We start from the raw sequence: 17,392 nt of genomic DNA on the forward strand, positions 1-17,392 counted from the left end.
TCTCTCTCTCTCTCTCTCTCTCTCTCTCTCTCTCTCTCTCTCTCTTTCTCCCCCTTTGGAAAAAAAAAAAAATAAAAGCACTTGTATCTGACTCAGCAACCAGTGAATGCCACTTATTGACCAGAGTGGTCAACCCACTGAAGCAGGACTATGTGAAGGGAATTAATGGCTCTGTGGACATGGGAGGTACTGTGCATGTGCAGGCACTCATTGCATTCACTGCTGCATGGTTTCATGTACAGAGATGCAAAAACAAAACTAAACAAAAAGGTGAAACATATAGTTTAAGTGATACTTTGTGTAGACCTGGCCAATGTCCATTTATAATGAGCAGGGCTGTTTGTAGAATGCTATCACTAAATGATATGGTTTGGATGTGAGGTGTCCTTCAAAAGCTCACGTGTGAGAAAATGCAAGAAAGTTCAGAGGAGAAATGATTGGGTTATGAGGGTCTTAACCCAATTAGTGAATTAATCCCCTGATAGGGATTAACTGAGTGGTAATTAAAGTGGTAGGGTGTGACTGGAGGAGGTGGGACTTGGGGTAGTGGCTTTGGGGTATATATTTTGCATCTGGAGAGTGGAAACTCTCTATTAGCTTTCTGATTGTGATGAGAGCCACTTCCTTCCACCATGTTCTGCTTCATCCCGAGCCCCAAGGAATGGATCCTGCTGTCTATTGAGACCTGTGAAACCATGAGCCCTCAAACTTTTCCTCCTCTGTAATTGTTCTGGTTGGGTCCTTTTAGTCACAACAGTGAAATAGCTGACTAAAACACCAAGGAATGCTTTGAAGCCAGAGTTAATGCAGGAACTGTAAGAATGATGACTAAGGATGATATTTATTAGTAACTCATAGGAAGTTTCACTATCACCATATTTCTGCTCTGGAGAAGGTATATTTTTCATTTTGCTTGAACTCTAAGAAAACATTTTTCTCATAGCTGAGAATACAGAAAATCTCCAATGGAGTCAGAGGGCATGGCACTGTGATCCCTCTGTCCATTCCTGTGTAAAAAGTGAAGCAGGCAGTATCAGATAATGGTTTTTGCTCTTTAGCAATCAATGCAGTTGCCAGAGACCTGGGCATTCAAGGCAACTTGTAACATAGAGAAGAAATCAATATCAGCTCAGACCAGCAAGGGACATGCACAGTGTGTGACGCACAGAGGTGGCTCAGCAAAGACAAAAAGAAGGGAGATTAATTAACACCAAAATCAAACAGATTTTTCTCACAGCCATGTTGAAAGAATAGTTTTCACCTGTTATTCAGCTAGGAATTGATATCAGTCTATAATTTTTTTTACCAACTGTGGAATATTTTTTTCTTTTCTTTTTTTTGGAGGTAGGTGATTTTTCCTTAGGTGAACTTAGACATAAATGAGTCTAACTCTTGTTCCTTACTATTGTTTCCTATAGGAAAGATGAGAGATGGATGTCTGTCTTGGTCTATACTTGATTTTTCAGGTCAAGATTTTAATGTTTACAAAGTGTCACCCAGAGGTTGGCAACGACTAGTATATAACTGACACTTATGTGAGGTGTGCTATATACTATAGACATTTTAGATACAAATAGCTTAAAATTTCTGGGAATTATTTTAATTATACCAGAGCAATATTCTTTATCTGTTAATATCATCTCATGTTCCCCCAGTTGCTGGGAGCCACAGCCAATTAATATGATGCATGGCATTTTTGATTGAAAGGTGATGCCAGCTAGCCATTGAGATGATATGATTATGTTAAAAATTACATTCATATGGATACCAGACTCCTGCTGCGGGACTCCTGGAGAGTTCCCATTGGTTGGGAAAGTGCAGTAGGAGGGAATTCCGGGGAGGCGCTTGCGCTAGAGTTCCGGGAAGGAACTGGCAGAACACCGCGTGGGTGGATCGGGAAGCTTCCCTGGCGGACGTGTTATTGGCGGTTCTTTCAAATAAAGTTTGTTCCTGTTTGAGTGGCTCGTGATCTTGTGCCCAGCCAGAGACTGCGGCAACCAGTCTCTCTTATTTTCATGTATCCACATACATTATTTCTCATTGTGGCTAATATGGTCTCCATTCGAATTTGTCCTTAAATATTCTAGGATTAAAAAATATCTCTATTGTGTTACTCCTAATGTCGTTTCTCTCCCCTTATCACTTTATTCAAAGACACAGAAAACAATATCTGACCCACTGTATGTTTGAGAAAAAAAATATTTGGATAAAAACTCATTACTCCCTTAATTTACTTTTGAAAACATAAAACTTTGGGTATTATGGGCACCTACTCTGTCTTCATACCCTGACATGCTGCTCTTCCTGTGCTCCCACCTCCAAGGAGAGGCTGTGAATGACCCCAAGGCTAATTTCTCACTTTAATGGGTTGAAAAGATGTGTGTGGATTTGTCCCTTTTCCTTTAAGAGAATCTGCTTGTCTCAGACTCCCTTTCTTTCCTGTTCAAGAAGCTGGAATTTCGGTGCAACTGTTCCTGACTTCAACTTCCAAATGAGGACAATGGTAAATATTTCCAAATTTCCCCTGGGTATTAATGATTGGGATTCAGGATGAGAAGTCATCTAAGAAAGCCCCCAAATAACAAGTTATTCTAGATTTTAAAAATTATACTTTATGTGTTTTTAAATGTAATGAGTGTTAATAAACAGTAAATCTTTTTTTCTGTGATAGAGTTGTACTAAAAGTTTCAGAGATTTTCTTTTAAAAACGATATAATGATGAATACCTGGTTTATTATTGCTATGAACCAATATATAGGGGCAAGACTATATACTTTATTAGCATATAGAATAATTTTACATGATGTAGATATTTGACAACAGAAAGCATTAAAAGGTAGGAACGTTAATATCATATGAACTTCATTTCAAATATTAAAGAATAAGATATGGTCACAAAAGTTTGATATTTAAAAATCATCATTAAAAAAAGATACTTAAAGACACACAGAGTGTTACTTGCCCTCATAGTCTTTCTCTTTGTTTTGTGACAAATAAAGAAGTTGTAGAAGACTTTCTTTCACATTGCATTGGCCTTGCGTAGACTGTCAAATGTGCCTTCAAAAGCCCCTCAGGTTGGTTGTTAGGGCATCTGTGTCTTCACATAAGCTCATTTCCTTTTTTTCAAGGGCAAAAATATTTTGCCTACTTGCCCATATTTTAGTTTTGCTGTTGAAATCGAATTGGTTTGTCTAATTCAGATTTTAGATCGGTTCCTGATTTTATGTTGGAGTATTCCACAACACTCATATCTTTCTCTCTTTGCATTTCTTGTCATATAATATTTAAAAAAGAACTTTAGCCTATAGGGAACATTCAAACTCTGGAAAATGCCAGCCAACATGATTGCAGTAGTATTCAAATAATGTCACATTCAGCTTTCCCAACAAGGTTAACAGCCCTCCATTAAAGCATGTGTCAAAATTGCCAGTTTTAAAGGCCTATTTTGCTTTCCAAACTTGTTATTTCATGCAATACCATCATAAGATTTATGTAAAGTATACTGTTATGTATAAATGGAGTTAAAAATTTTTCCCCCCCAGAAATAAATCATTAGCAGCAGGAAGGGCCAGAAGCACACACTTATAACAGGCCAATGACTATAGACAGGACTGCTTAATAGCTACCACTTTTCCTTTGGCGATTTTTCAAACCAGTGATTCTGTATGTTAATAAGTTTGAATTCTCATGGGAAAGTCATGATGCTTCCCCTAGTTTTCTTCTCAACCAATTTTTCTCAGGATTGGGAAAATGATACATATTCCCCAAGAAATGCCAGGAAGGACTTCCTCCTGAAAGTACTAGCTTAGCAGGTGGCAGAGTAAAGAGAACTCCTAAATGATTAGGATCAAAGCTGCCTTGCTACCCCAGAATGGCTGGACAGTTACTAGGGAGGGAAAGGAAATTGAGCCTTATTTAATCCCTTTTATTTCTGAGCCTTTTTGTTACGGCAGCCTAGCCGTTGATTTAACTAATTCAGAAATGCTCTAAATGGTCTACTCCCAGAACTACGTGAATATTTCCCTTATAGCTTGTCAGAAACTTAGTTTTATTATAACTTTGAATTGAACACATTTAAGAGATGATTTAGTTTAACTACCTCATCTTATTGGTAAGTTGAGTCCAAAGACAATGACTTGGTAAGGGACATTTGGGATTTTTTTCAGATTAATAAAACATGTGATCCAGCAATCTCACTGCTAGATATATCTCCAAAGGAAACAAAATCAGTGTTCTGAAAAGATCTGTATTCCCACATTCACTGCAGAAGTCATCTTCCTTCCTTCCTCTGATCTGCTAGAATACCCCAACCAGAAGTCAGGAAGTCCAGATCTATCAATACAATCCATCAGTGAACTGATAGGACAAAGGGACAACATATCCCAGAAATAGAAACAACCTAAGTGTCCATAAATGGATGATTAAAGAAAAAAATATATATATATATATCACATTTTCTTATATATATAATACAGAATATTGTTCAGCCATAAAAAGAATGAAATCCTGACATCTGGGGCAATATGGATAGAACTGGAGATCATTATCTTAAATAAAATACATCAAGCATAGAAAGACAAATACCAGTGTATATACTTTATATTAATCTTATGAATGGTATTGCATGAAATAAATAAGTAATTAAATATCAATAAACGTATGAGTATTTTTTACATAATGTAAAAAACAAGTTGATTTCAGGTAAGTTGAGAGTAGAATAGTGTTTACCGAAGCTGGGGAGAGAGGGATGAGGGGAGGTTTGTCAGTGTGTACATAGTTACAGTTAAATTGAAATAAGAAGTTTAGGTATGCTCTTGCACAGTAGAGGGTCAGTACAGGTAATGACAATGAACCATATATTTCAAAAAGCTTTCTAGCTTTTTGATTTTGAATGTTTTGTTTTGTTTTCAAAGATTTTGAATGTTTTTGTTATAAAGAAATGATAAATATTGAAGTGAGATACTTTCACACTGATTTAAATATTACATAGTTGCCCCTAAATAGGCATAATTTTCATGTTTTTAAGTACCTGTTAAAAATGTAAATAAAATGCAATTAACTTAAAAAATAATTCTGTATTAGTTAATACATAGGAATATGCGAAATGTCTTCAAATATAAAGAATGAAACTATAATTTCTTTTGTACTGTTTATAGTGGTACAAAGTAAATGTTCTTTCCCCCATCATAATGTTTTAAATCTTGATTATTTAATTTTGGCTCAGTGTCTAGAGATATTTGTGCAGAATGGAGTTAGGGGAATAAAAATGATCTTAACTATATGTTGAGCATTTACATTTGTTATTTAAGTAAGATCATAAAGACTGTGTGAGTCTCATTAGCCCCATCTTACAGAAACAGAATCTGAGTGGTTAAGAAACTATCCTCAGGTAGCATGATGTATGGCAGAGCTGAGATTTTAGATAAATAGATACATAGGTACAGATAGGAAATATTGACAAAAGTAATATAGTTAAAAAAATTGCCAAGTTTTCCCATGATCTTGTTATCATATTGCTGATGTTGATGTATACAACGATTCTTATTCACTGCAAAAGTACTGTACAAACTAGAAAATGGGGTGAATAGTTCTTGATATTTTAAATAATTCATTGACTTTAACCTTTGGACACTGTGAAGTTTTAAAGTACACACTTAGTAAAGAAATAAAAAATTATTTTGCACAACCAAAATTCTAGGCAGTTTGGAAGAAAATGGGAAATAGAACTATGACAAATGACAACTGAATTTTAAATGAATATGAGACCATTATAAAGCAATATGGATGTTGGTCATCCTAAGTTCCATATTAAGGTCATAGTAATAGCACTGTGTTTTATGAGCCCGTGTGGAGTTAGCAACATCATCTCTTTAATCTTAACTTTGCTTCAAGCAAAATAAATCTTAATGTTGTAAACTGTATGGTAACATAACTGTCTTATTCATTTGAGATCATTTTTTTTCACCTATATGTCACTAATATCTTTCTGAGACTAAAAACAAAAAGAAAAGGAAAGAGGGAAAAAAGAGATGCCCTTCCATTTTGTCAGAGTGGTCAATATTTCTATGATTGTAGAATGACTTGTTGACAGAAGCTTTTGTAGTTTTGTTGGTGCAGTAAATTATCATGCATTAGTGCATAAATAAGCCAGGCTACATGAATAGGGCAATTCTGCATATTTAGGTCTCCTAATTGCTGGATTGCCGGTTAATGTTTGAATGTTATACTTCTGCATTTTAAGAGGAAGCAGGCACAAGAGACTTACCAGGAAAAGCTCAGCATTTTTGGAAGAAAATCAAGATTGGAGAAAAATGAGGAGCCGCCTGAGCTATGGTTTACTGGGACACATTCAGGAACTGTTCTTTTAAAGGTGTGAAAGACAAGATTTCAAGCATTAGGAACCTCAAAAGTCTCAAGGGCAACTATATAAAGAAAAGCAAATATTAAGCAAGAAAAATTTGTTTTTAAAAAAATTTTAAATTTTTTATTTTTTGGGGTACTGACGATTGAACTCTGGGCATTCAGCCACTGAGCCACATCCCCAGCCCTATTTTGTATTTTATTTATAGACAAAGTCTCACAGAGTTGCTTAGCTCCTCACTTTTGCTGAGGCTGGCTTTGATCCTCCTGCCTCAGCCTTCTAAGCAGCTGGGATTATAGGTGTGCATCACTGCACCTGGTAAGCAAGAAGAATTTATTAAAGGGATAGTTTTTGATTTATACTTAGAATTCATTATTTCATTTGGCCCTTGAGGTGAATCACATGACTTAAAATTAGAATATACACGTTACTTTCTTAACAAGAAATTATATCTTTGTAGGAAAAACTCACATATATGAATTTTTAATTTTACCCCCAATTCTTTCTGTACCTGACTGAAGAAACTCTGTGCATGGATTCTAACCTTTCATGAACAGACCTAATCCACTGAGTGACAACTACTGAAATTGCAGGCATAGATGGAATTCTTCCAATTAGGCAAGTATCTTTTGGTTTGTGAAAAGCTATAATAGTAAAGAAAAGATCTTTCTAATATTGATCTTTATCATCAACACTCTTTTTTGCCTTTGTTTTCCATTAGGAAAATATTTTATTTCATTGGATTTTTATTAGAATCTGAGGGTTTTTTCACATTTTTTGATTTTTTTCATGTTTCCCAGTGCAATGGGAAACATGAAAAAAAAAAATCATTCTTTTTTTTGGCGGTGCTAGGGATTGAACCCAGGGCCTTGTGTATGCAAGGCAAGCATTCTACCAACTGAGCTATAGCCCCAGCCCAACAATATCATTCTTTTAGATTTTAAAACGAGGACAATAAGATTAATATTTTAATGTTAAGCTAGTCAAATCCATAAAAAATAAGGTAATTAATTGCTTTTGATAATGAACCAAGAAGTTTAACTATTTGAAGAGTTTAGAAATATTGCATAATTTTCCAATGTATATATGAATATCCTAAAATAAATCTCTACAATTTGTACATCTACAAGACTGCAATCTTAATTAAAACAAGATATAATTCATGTTTGTATAAATATGTCAAAATAGACTTTACTGTCATGTATAACTAAAAAAACAAATAAAAATTAAAAGAGTTTAGAAACACCTCACATTCTATATTATAAAGTGTGAAATGTCAGGCAAGTCTGAGGGCAAAGTGATTAGAATGCAGTGTCAGAAAAGTAGTTGTCTCTGCTGTTCCCTTTCTGTAGGAAGGCACTGCAAATAAATGAACCAGGGTTAAGAGAGGGAGCTCAGCAAAACTCACAGGAAAGGGAGGCCCCAAGGAACAGAAGTTGGGAGTCTGTATAGCAATTTCCTAAAGCAGAATAGGGATAGAGGGCCAGAGAACTTGGTGGGCACTCATACAAGAGAGGAGAGAGGTGCTCTGTTGTGGCACCGTGATAATTTTGGCCATATGTCTGAAGATTAGATTCCTCTTCTGTCTGTCAGTCAGGGTCTCAATAGAATAGAGATGACTCCTCCAAACCAGGGAGACTAAAGGAGAATTCCAGAATCTGAGATGAGAGAGTCATGTGCATTGAGAGAATCAGTCCGAGGCAGCCTCAGAGAGAGGAAGCAAGGGAACAGATATTCCAACCTCATTCTTCTTCTTCATGCTGATCTCCTGCTGGAGTTCCGAAATCAGACGTCAGGAGGTTCAGAATCTACTGATATAATCCGTGGAGTTCAGCCTCTACCAGTAGGACAAAAGGGGGAAACAGAATATCACAGGTGTTATGAGTGGAGAACAAACACTCCTGGTCAATGAAAATGTCTCCCTGAGTCCTTAGAGTAGGTGGCATCATTTACATGTGAGCCTGAGAATATAAGTCATCTGGATGAGTCCTGTCAGTTCTACTGCTGTGATGAAGCTAAGGCTTCTGAACTTAGGAAATGGGGTCATCCAGTTCTTCCTTTGGTGCACTTAAATCTTGACAGAGATGTCCTGTTAGAAACCACATATAGTAGAACTTGTGTCATTTTTCTTAAAACATCTCATACCTAGCTATTTTTTGGGAAATTTTAGTATTCTTTGATCTTGGTGGCTAATAAAGCAAGTGCATCAGAGTAAAAATACAAAATGATCTATTTTTGAACTACAATTTCTGCATCCATAAAACATGAAATTACTTTCATAGATTTTTTTCCAACATGCCTCCCAAAATTCAGAATATGAATTGACTTTTATAACTGTGCTGTAAATGAGAAATTGAATAAAGAGCCCATTTCTTCATAAAATGCTTTCATAATCTTATATTCTGCTTTAATACATCATTGTACATTAGAAAGTTCACAAGACACTCAGTGTCTTGCAACTGTAGTATTCATTTGAAAGTATCATTCTTGATATTAAATTAGATTCAAGTAGACTATTTCCCTGGGAGGAAATTACTTCTCCAGTTTTTAGATGTTCATTTGGTGGTGGACAGGTTTTCAAAAGAATTTGCCACTATGACATTCTCTAACAAAATCAAAATCAAAATTTCCAAAATTTGAATCTTAATTTTGAGTCTCATAAATGTTATGGATAAAATAGAGGAAAATACAAAATGGAGTTCACATTTTCACTTACTTTTACTATTGCTAACCATACCCAAAGCACCGTGTTAGGGACTGGGAATGCAGAGATGGAAAACAGTGTGCTCTTCTACTACTCAGGGTCTAGTGAAGGGAAAGACAGATTAAAACACAATCATTGCACCTTCTTATTCTAGAAGTCCATCCAATGGCATGAATGCTAATTTTTTTTATTATAGACCTACAGTTTCCTGAAGGTTTGCTCATTTTCTTTAGACAATTTTATTTTTGTTGTTCAGAGTGGGTAATTTCTATGGTGCCAAATTCAAATTCATTATTTCTTTTTCCTGTCCTCTCCATTCTGTTGAGTCCATGCATTAAATTTTTATTTTGGTTACTATATTTTTCAGTTCTAACTCCATTTGGTTATTTAAAAAATTACATTTTACAGAGTATTACATGATGATTTGAAATATGCAATATTGTGAAATAGCTAAATCAAACTAATATACATATATCACTTCACATACTTATCATTAATTTGTATTTAAGAAAACAATAAATCTATTCTTAGCCATTTTCAAATACAGGATACATAGTTATTAACTATAATAACAATTTGTACAGTAGATTTCTTGAAAAATTTTTTTTCTAGCTGAAATTTTATATCCTTTGAACAACCTTACTCTAGATGACCCAACTCCCAATTTTTTGGAAGTCACCATTCTATTCTCTACTTTCCTGACTTTGACAATTTTGGATTCCATATATAAGTGAGAGCATGAGGTATTTATGTTTTTGTACCTGGCTTATTTCTCTTAACAAAATGTCCTCCAGATTCTTCCACATTATCACAAATGACAGGATCTCCTTCTTTTAAAACATGGAACAGTATTCTGTTGTATATCCATACCATATTTTCTTTATCCATTCATCTCTTCATAGACATTTAGATTGATTCCAAATCATGGCTGTTGTGAACAGTTCTGCAATGAACATGGGAGGGTGCCTGTTTCTTCAACATGCTTGTTTTTTTTTTTTTTTCATTTTTTTGGATAACCTATAGTAAGGTTTCTGGGTCACATAACAATTTAAAAAAATTTTTTTTGAGGATTCCCCATTCTGTTTTCTGTAATAGCTGTATTAATTTAAATTGCCATTAACAAGGTTCCTTTTTCTTCACACCCTCAGCAACACTTACATTTTATCTTTTTGATAGTAGCTATTTTAATAGATGTGAGATCATATATCAGTATGGTTTGATTTATATTTCTCTGATGATCAGCCATGATGAATATTTTTTTAAATATACTGATTGGCCATCTTCTTTGGAGAACTCTCTATTCAAATCATTTGCCCATCTTTAAATTGGGCTGTTTTCTTGCTATTGAGTTGTTTGAGTTTCTTATTTATTCTGGATTTAAACCAAAATGGATTGCAGGTAATTCCTTTCTTCCATTTTGTATGTTTTGTCTTCACTTTGTTGATTGTTTCTTTTGATGTGCAGAAGAGTTTAATTTGGTGTAGTCACATGTGTCTATTTTTTTTGCTGTGCTTTTGGGGTCACATCCAACAGATCATTGACAAGGTGGGGTTGTGGCTTAGTTGTAGAGCACTTGCCTAGCATGTGTGAGGCATTGGGTTCAATTCTCAGCACCACATAAAAAATAAACAAATAAAATAAAGTCTATAACTAATAAAAATATTTGGAAAAAAAGATCATTGACAAAATCAATGTCAGGAAAATTTTATCTTGCTTCATTTTAGTAGTTTTGTAGTTTCAGATCTATGTTTAAGTATTAAATTCATTTTGAGTTGATTTTTATTAATGGTATTTGATAAGGTTCTAATTTTATTCTTTTGCATGTGGTTATCCACTTGTCTCAACATCATTCATTGAAGAAACTTATCTCTTCCTCATTGTGTGTTCTTGGAAACTTTGTAGAAAACTAGTTGACCATAAATGTATAGATTTTTTTTTCTGGGTTCCCCATTATGTTTCATTGGTTGATGTGTTTTATGTCATTACCATGCTGTTTTGATTACTAGACCTTTGTGGTAGATTTCCACATCAGGTAGTGCAATGCTTCCAGTTTTGTTCTTTTGCTTCTTTGTTATAAATTCCATTTTTCTGTTGTTTTGGAAATTCCTTTGCTTATAATACATTTTCTCATTTGTTTCAAATATGTTTGTAATTGCTCATAAAAACATTTTTATGATGCCTTTTAAATCCTTGTCAACCAATTACAACACCTGTGCTATCTTAGTGTTGGCATCTCTTATCTTTTCTTATTCAAGTTGTGGGTTTTCTGGTTCATGGTATGATAAATGATTTTTATTGTATTCTGGATATTTTTGGTCCTACATCATGTTACTCTGGATCTTATTTAAATATTGTTCTAGAAGAGCTCTTCTCATAACAGGCCAGTGGGGGAAGGAGTCACTGCCTCATAACTGCCAGGTGACATGGGAGTGCAGCTTTCCCACGTGATTTTCTGCCATATCTTGAAAGGCCATTATTTTAGGTACCCGGACTGGTGGGGAGGGGATGGAGAAAAGACAAGTAGACACACAAATAGAGACTAAGCCAGCTGGTGGATCACTGAAACCTTGGTAGGGAAACAGTAATCACTAGCATGCTTGGCACATTTATTATATAGGTTTAAATATCAAAAGGATTTGTTGTGAGAAAGTTTCTTCAAGATAAATAGAACTGAAGTTGAGGGTATAAACAGCCCAATTAGAATTATCAGCTTGTGCCTATTATTCTCTATCCTCAGGCAGCTGGTGTTTGAACCCAAGGTTAAGAACTGATAAATCTGTGGCTAGCACATGATTTCCCTTTGAATGGGGTGTCACCATAGCAGCTGGGCAGTCTCAAATCGATGCTTTCACACTGAGAATTACCAAGAGGGGCATTGTTGCTTCTGTCACTGGGCAGCTCAAGGTCCATAATTCATTCACTGCCCTGATAGTTTTCATTGGTACTCTGTTGGGAGAAATAACTAAGGGTTCTCTATTAAAGCCAGCTGGCCTTGGTAGTGTAGGCTCCACACTAGGTCACTACTGCCCTCACCCTATCTGGAAGGGGATGGGGTATGTCATTACCTCTCTCCACTTGACCTCCAAAGACACTGTCGGGTGGTCCTCACTACTGCTGGAGGGTGGCTTCTTTGCCATCAGATGAGGGTGGGAGTCAACTCTCACTTTATGACATTTACCATGGGAGAGGGACCTAATTACCACTAAATGGGGATGAAGTCCTGACTGCCTATTCAGTCTACTCTAACACCATACCCATGTCAGCATGGGGCACTTTCATTAGGGCCTGCCTGTGGGAAAAGAATAGGCTCCTCGCTCATTCTTCACTGACTGGGCTGTAGGCGGGATTGCAGTTTTTCATGCTCTTTGGCTGAAGTGGAGCTATTATTTTCTATAAGTTTCCTGTCTTTCTCAAATTCCCTTTCCTAGTTCTTTGGCTAGAGGACAGGTTTTTCTGGGAGACTCTTTTTGTCTGCACTCACTGATATTTTTGAGTTTCTGACTTCTCCAACTCCAAGTCTGGGATATATAATACAATAAGAAATCCCAGAGAACTCACCATGTGTCAATCCTAGGATCCCAAGTTCCATAACCAACTTGTGCCTTTACCTTTCCTCTGGAGTCTTCTTTGCTCTACTGTGGTGGGAGAAATGGAGAGAAATTCCTGATGACATTGTTTTAAATCCTAGATTCAGCCATGCCTGAAGTTTCCCTTGGGCTTTTCAATTACAAAAGCCAATACATTTTCCTTTCAATTAAATCACTTTGAATGGGGTTCTGTCACTTTCCAGCAAGGTTTCTTAGGGCAGGCAGAGCCTGAGGCAAAAAGATGGCATGTGAGTATTCTTGTGTTGGAACATAGGTCTGTTTGGTATCAGTCCTTGGGCTTCCTCTCAGGTGCACTTTTTTTTTTTTTTTAAATGGTGTCACTTATGACACTCAAAGTTTTGAGATCTAAAGTTGCTGATTGAATTCTGGGTTTCTTCAACTATAAGATCATTTTCATTCAATTATATTGCAAGCCAAGTAAACAAGGGTGGGGAGATGCCCCAGATGCTGGAGCATCTCAGGATATTGAATAATAATTTTTAAGCCTGCAATAAAATATAGTTTCCAATAAAAATGCATTGCAAAAAAACGTAGGAGAGAAACAGAATGAGAAGAGTCCAAGAAAAGGTCAGAAGCAGATCCTAAAGAATTTATGGTGGAAAAAGTACTAGACTGATGTGAAGTGAATGAGAAGGTGGATTATTTCTTGAAGTGGAAGGGATTTACATGTATGATCCTTGGTCACCTGAGGAAAATTGATATTTCCTAGAGTTAATTAAAGACTTTCTGAATTCTCAGAAAGCTGGTTAAGAAAAAGATGGTACAAAGAGAAAAATCTTTATCTGATAATGACCCTGAGGATAGCAAATTGAAGAAGAATGGAGATGTTGCTGTCAAACCAAGAGGCTTTGCTGCAGGTCTTGATCCTTAATGAACAGCTAGTGTCACAGACAACAGTGAAGAATTAGCATTTTCATGAAATGGAAAGATGCAGATGAAGCAGGCCTGGAGCTGGCAAGAGACAAATATGAGGAACTAACTTGGTATTCTTGTCCAGAAAATGATATTCAATAACTATTAAACTTCGGTACTTAATGTGAAACAATAACTTCATTCTAGTGAAAATCAAGTTTGATATGTCCATTTTGAGCTAGTAGTACTTGGGAAGCTGTTGGGTTTTGATTTTTTTTTTATCAATAGCACTGGTTACTTTGAACAAATACATAAAAACTATGTGTGGTGTAAAACAAAACAAATCAAGACTGGTGAGGAGTAAAAATCTCTACCCTAGCAGCTGGGATAGAGTCTATGCCTGCATCTACCAGCAATGGTGTGATTTAAAGTAAGTCATTTGTTCTCTGTGCCTCAGTTTCTATTGCCATAAGTTGTAGGGGCAAACTCTAGAGGGTTTGTAAAGTTTGCATCAGCTCACAAAGTTTCCACACCAGAGGAAAGTGGGGCAAAGCACTTTACAGTTGATTTCTCTGTGATTTAGTGTAAAATACTAGAAAATTAAGGTTGACATTATTTATCATAACTTCACTTGGAATGCGAGGAAAGGTCATTACTGTGCTAGCACAATGGAAGGTGACATTTTCCTGCAGAGTAGAAGTATGATCGCAGTAAAGAAAATAAGCAAACAGGGAGACGTGGTGGCCATCTGAGGTCCTGGTTGTGCAGAGATGGCATAAGAAGGTTAGGAGCTGTCAAGCGCATTGCGCTTTGAGTCAAAGTTTAAAAAATTATGCCGGAGATGATGTTCATTTAAATAATTTAATGCAGAGAGGAAAATGATCAAGACAGAATGCTAGATAGAAACTTCTTATGCTATAATTATTCACAACAGTAATGGCCTCAAAAACAAGAGTCGCATCTTTCTTTTGGGTGATCTTCTTTTGAAAAATTTCTTTGATATCAATGTAAGTCTCAACTTGTCTAGGTGGCCCTCATACAAACTGAGTATGCACTCAGTGGTAGAAACAAATGCTGGTGAAGGAATTTCGAAAGCATGTGGTCTTGTCTCTTCTCTAGAATTTCTTGGGGCAGTCTCCTGTGAGGATAAGGAAGAGGAGTTTGCCTGTGTACACTACTTTCCCACTTCCTGGCTCATCCAGTGCCTACTTCTGCAAGCCAGTATTCAGTCCCAAGTTAGGGAATGAATACTTGGAATGTGTTTCATCATGTTTCTTTTTCTCCTGTTTCAAAGACAGAAAGGAAGTTATGAAACCCATGGAATTTAAGGTGAACAAAGTGGCTTACGTTGAATTTGTGGTGAGTTGGAATCGTTGTTATTGCAGTTAAGACAGCCTGTCCTAGTTTATAAATTAAGTTTTTTTCCCCTAAAGGAAGGAATTAATTTTTGAGTTAAGAAAAATACAGTGGGATTTTTTTTCCTTCCCAAAATAAGCCAGGGAAGTTGTATCACACTCAGGCAGCTTTGGATTATTTTCTCAGGTCCTTTTCCTTGTGGCCACCCAATCTGGTAGGCATGATACTCATTTCAGTTACAGAAATCTTTAAGCTAAACACTCACCTGTTTCTTTCCTGCCTTGTTAACAAGCTGTCATTCAAGGCTGAATGTTACAGACTGGATTTATTTTTTATTTATTTAAAAAAATTGCAGTAAAATAAATCTGCTCATTCAAAAGAGTACAAACAACAACTTAATTATTTTACATTTTGACCTTTAAAAATAAGATTGGCTTTTATGGCAATTACTGGTTGGAACAGATATGTAAATGTGATGGCTAATGCAGTGACAATTTATATTTTAAATTATTTGCTTCCTTATAATTATGGATCTGAGTGGCAAAATTGCTCATATCACAGCTTCCTGTATATTTCAGAAGGAAAGTCACAACAGAATAGGCATTTCAAAATGTTCTAAAATGTATGAAGTTGCTTTTATCTTTATTGGAATGAGTAACTGTATTAAAATGATTTATATTTTATTATTCCTTATGGAAAGGTAGAGAGAGCTGTGTTTGAATAGGAGGATATTTCGTTAAAAATTTCAGATGAAGTACAACATTCATTTTTTATATTGTGATAGGATTCTCTCCTTCCTAGACTATTCTTCCTTCTCTAGACAATCAGAGGTTGATTCACAAATGCATGGCTGTTGTCTTCCCATTGTCATGACCCCATCAGTTGTGGTATGCCTGGCTTATAGCATTTCTGTCAAATGCCATAAAAATGTCTTCCTTCTGTGCACAAGAAACCAAAGCAAGAATGAAACTGCTGGAGCTAATAATGATTTGGGATTAGTGATTTTTAAAAAAGTCACAGGTTAATCTAACCAAAGTTAACAGTGTAGGTGGAAATCAAAGTTCTTGGTACCATGGTGGGGTGTTCAATCTATCTTTCATTTCAGAACCTTTTGAGAGGATTTAAATGTTCTTTTTCAGAATACAATTGTTAGTGAAGAAGGTTCCTAGGTTGTCAAATAAGATGTTAATCATCCTATTCATCATACCCTGAAATGGTCTCCCATCATATATATATGTGCAATGAGTTATAAAAGAAGGATATATTGTATAGACTGGACCAGTGTTGGAAGGCAGAGGAACACAGGGGCAATCCATGTGGGTACAAAAAGCAACATTAGGCAGGATGGAAAACAATAAAATGTGAAGGAGATATAAGAAGGCATCTGGCTAAAAACTAGGTTAGTTGCCTGCAAGAGTTTGGATCTGAAGTACCCCCAAAAGGGCCATGTGTCAAAGCCTTGTTCCCCAGCCTGTGACGGTATTGGAAGAGACGAAGTGTTTAGGAGGTAGGACCTAGTGGACGGAAGTTAGATTACTGGGGGCATGACCTTGAAGGAAATACTGAAACCCTGGCTCCTTCCCCTCTCTCTCACTCTCTGCTTCTTGTCTGTCATGAGGCAAGCAGCTTTGTCTGTCACGTGCTCACACTATGCTGTTCAGCCTTACCACAGGCCCAGAAACGATGATGCTGACTGACTACACCCTGTAGCATCTGAAATCATGAGACAAAATTAGACCTTTTCTCCTTTTCACTTGATTTTTTTTGGGGGGTATTCTATTACAGAAAAAGAAATCTGACTAACAGGTCCTTTCCCATTAACCATCTGAATCAAGATCTTATCGTCCTTTGGATGAGTCATTTATCTCAGGAGAGGAGACTCAGCCATCAACAGCTGTGGTAGGTCAGTGGTTTTCTATAAAGCAGAAGCAGTCCCACAGCAACCAGAAATCATTCCTGCTACTAGCAGGAAAAATGGTCTGACTAGAAAAAGCCATCTTGGAGTCAAGAGTAGTTTTACCTTATGATCCTTATTTGAAAGGAGAGAGAAAACAAGAGCATTTACAGTTGAGGTGAATGAACATTTAGGCTAAATTAAATTTAAAACAATTTTTTTTTCCTGGACTTTTCTATGAGATTTATCCTCTGACTGTTAAGTGTGTGTGCAATATAATATTTTCTATTAATTAGCATTTCAGTGTAACAGCATACAAGATATTTTGTTCAGCATATCTGAGATGATTAGGAATGCTAGATACAATCTGGTGATGTCTTAGGACTTTCTTGGAGAAGATTCCAGGAATATCATATAGATTATGTATGGATATATTCATTTTATTTATAAATTGCAATCCATTTTCTTTCAATAACTTCATCCTAAATATGGCAGGTGGCAAGATTATCATATGATTCTTCTTCTTTTTTGGGTAAAAAAATTAAATGTGTAACTCAAATACTTCAAAATTCTCTTTGAAAAACTTTGCAAATGAATTTTTTCTTAGGTGATAACTA

General features: G+C 35.9%; 1 pseudogene; it reads left to right on the forward strand.

Annotated features, from left to right (window-relative positions):
* The first annotated feature begins 12,893 nt into the window (after nucleotides 1–12,893).
* Nucleotides 12,894–13,687, forward strand: LOC143401878 (chromobox protein homolog 3 pseudogene; annotated as a pseudogene).
* The last annotated feature ends 3,705 nt before the right edge of the window (nucleotides 13,688–17,392 follow it).

The sequence above is a fragment of the Callospermophilus lateralis genome, chromosome 6 (assembly GCF_048772815.1).
Source record: "Callospermophilus lateralis isolate mCalLat2 chromosome 6, mCalLat2.hap1, whole genome shotgun sequence".
Classification (NCBI taxonomy): domain Eukaryota; kingdom Metazoa; phylum Chordata; class Mammalia; order Rodentia; family Sciuridae; genus Callospermophilus; species Callospermophilus lateralis.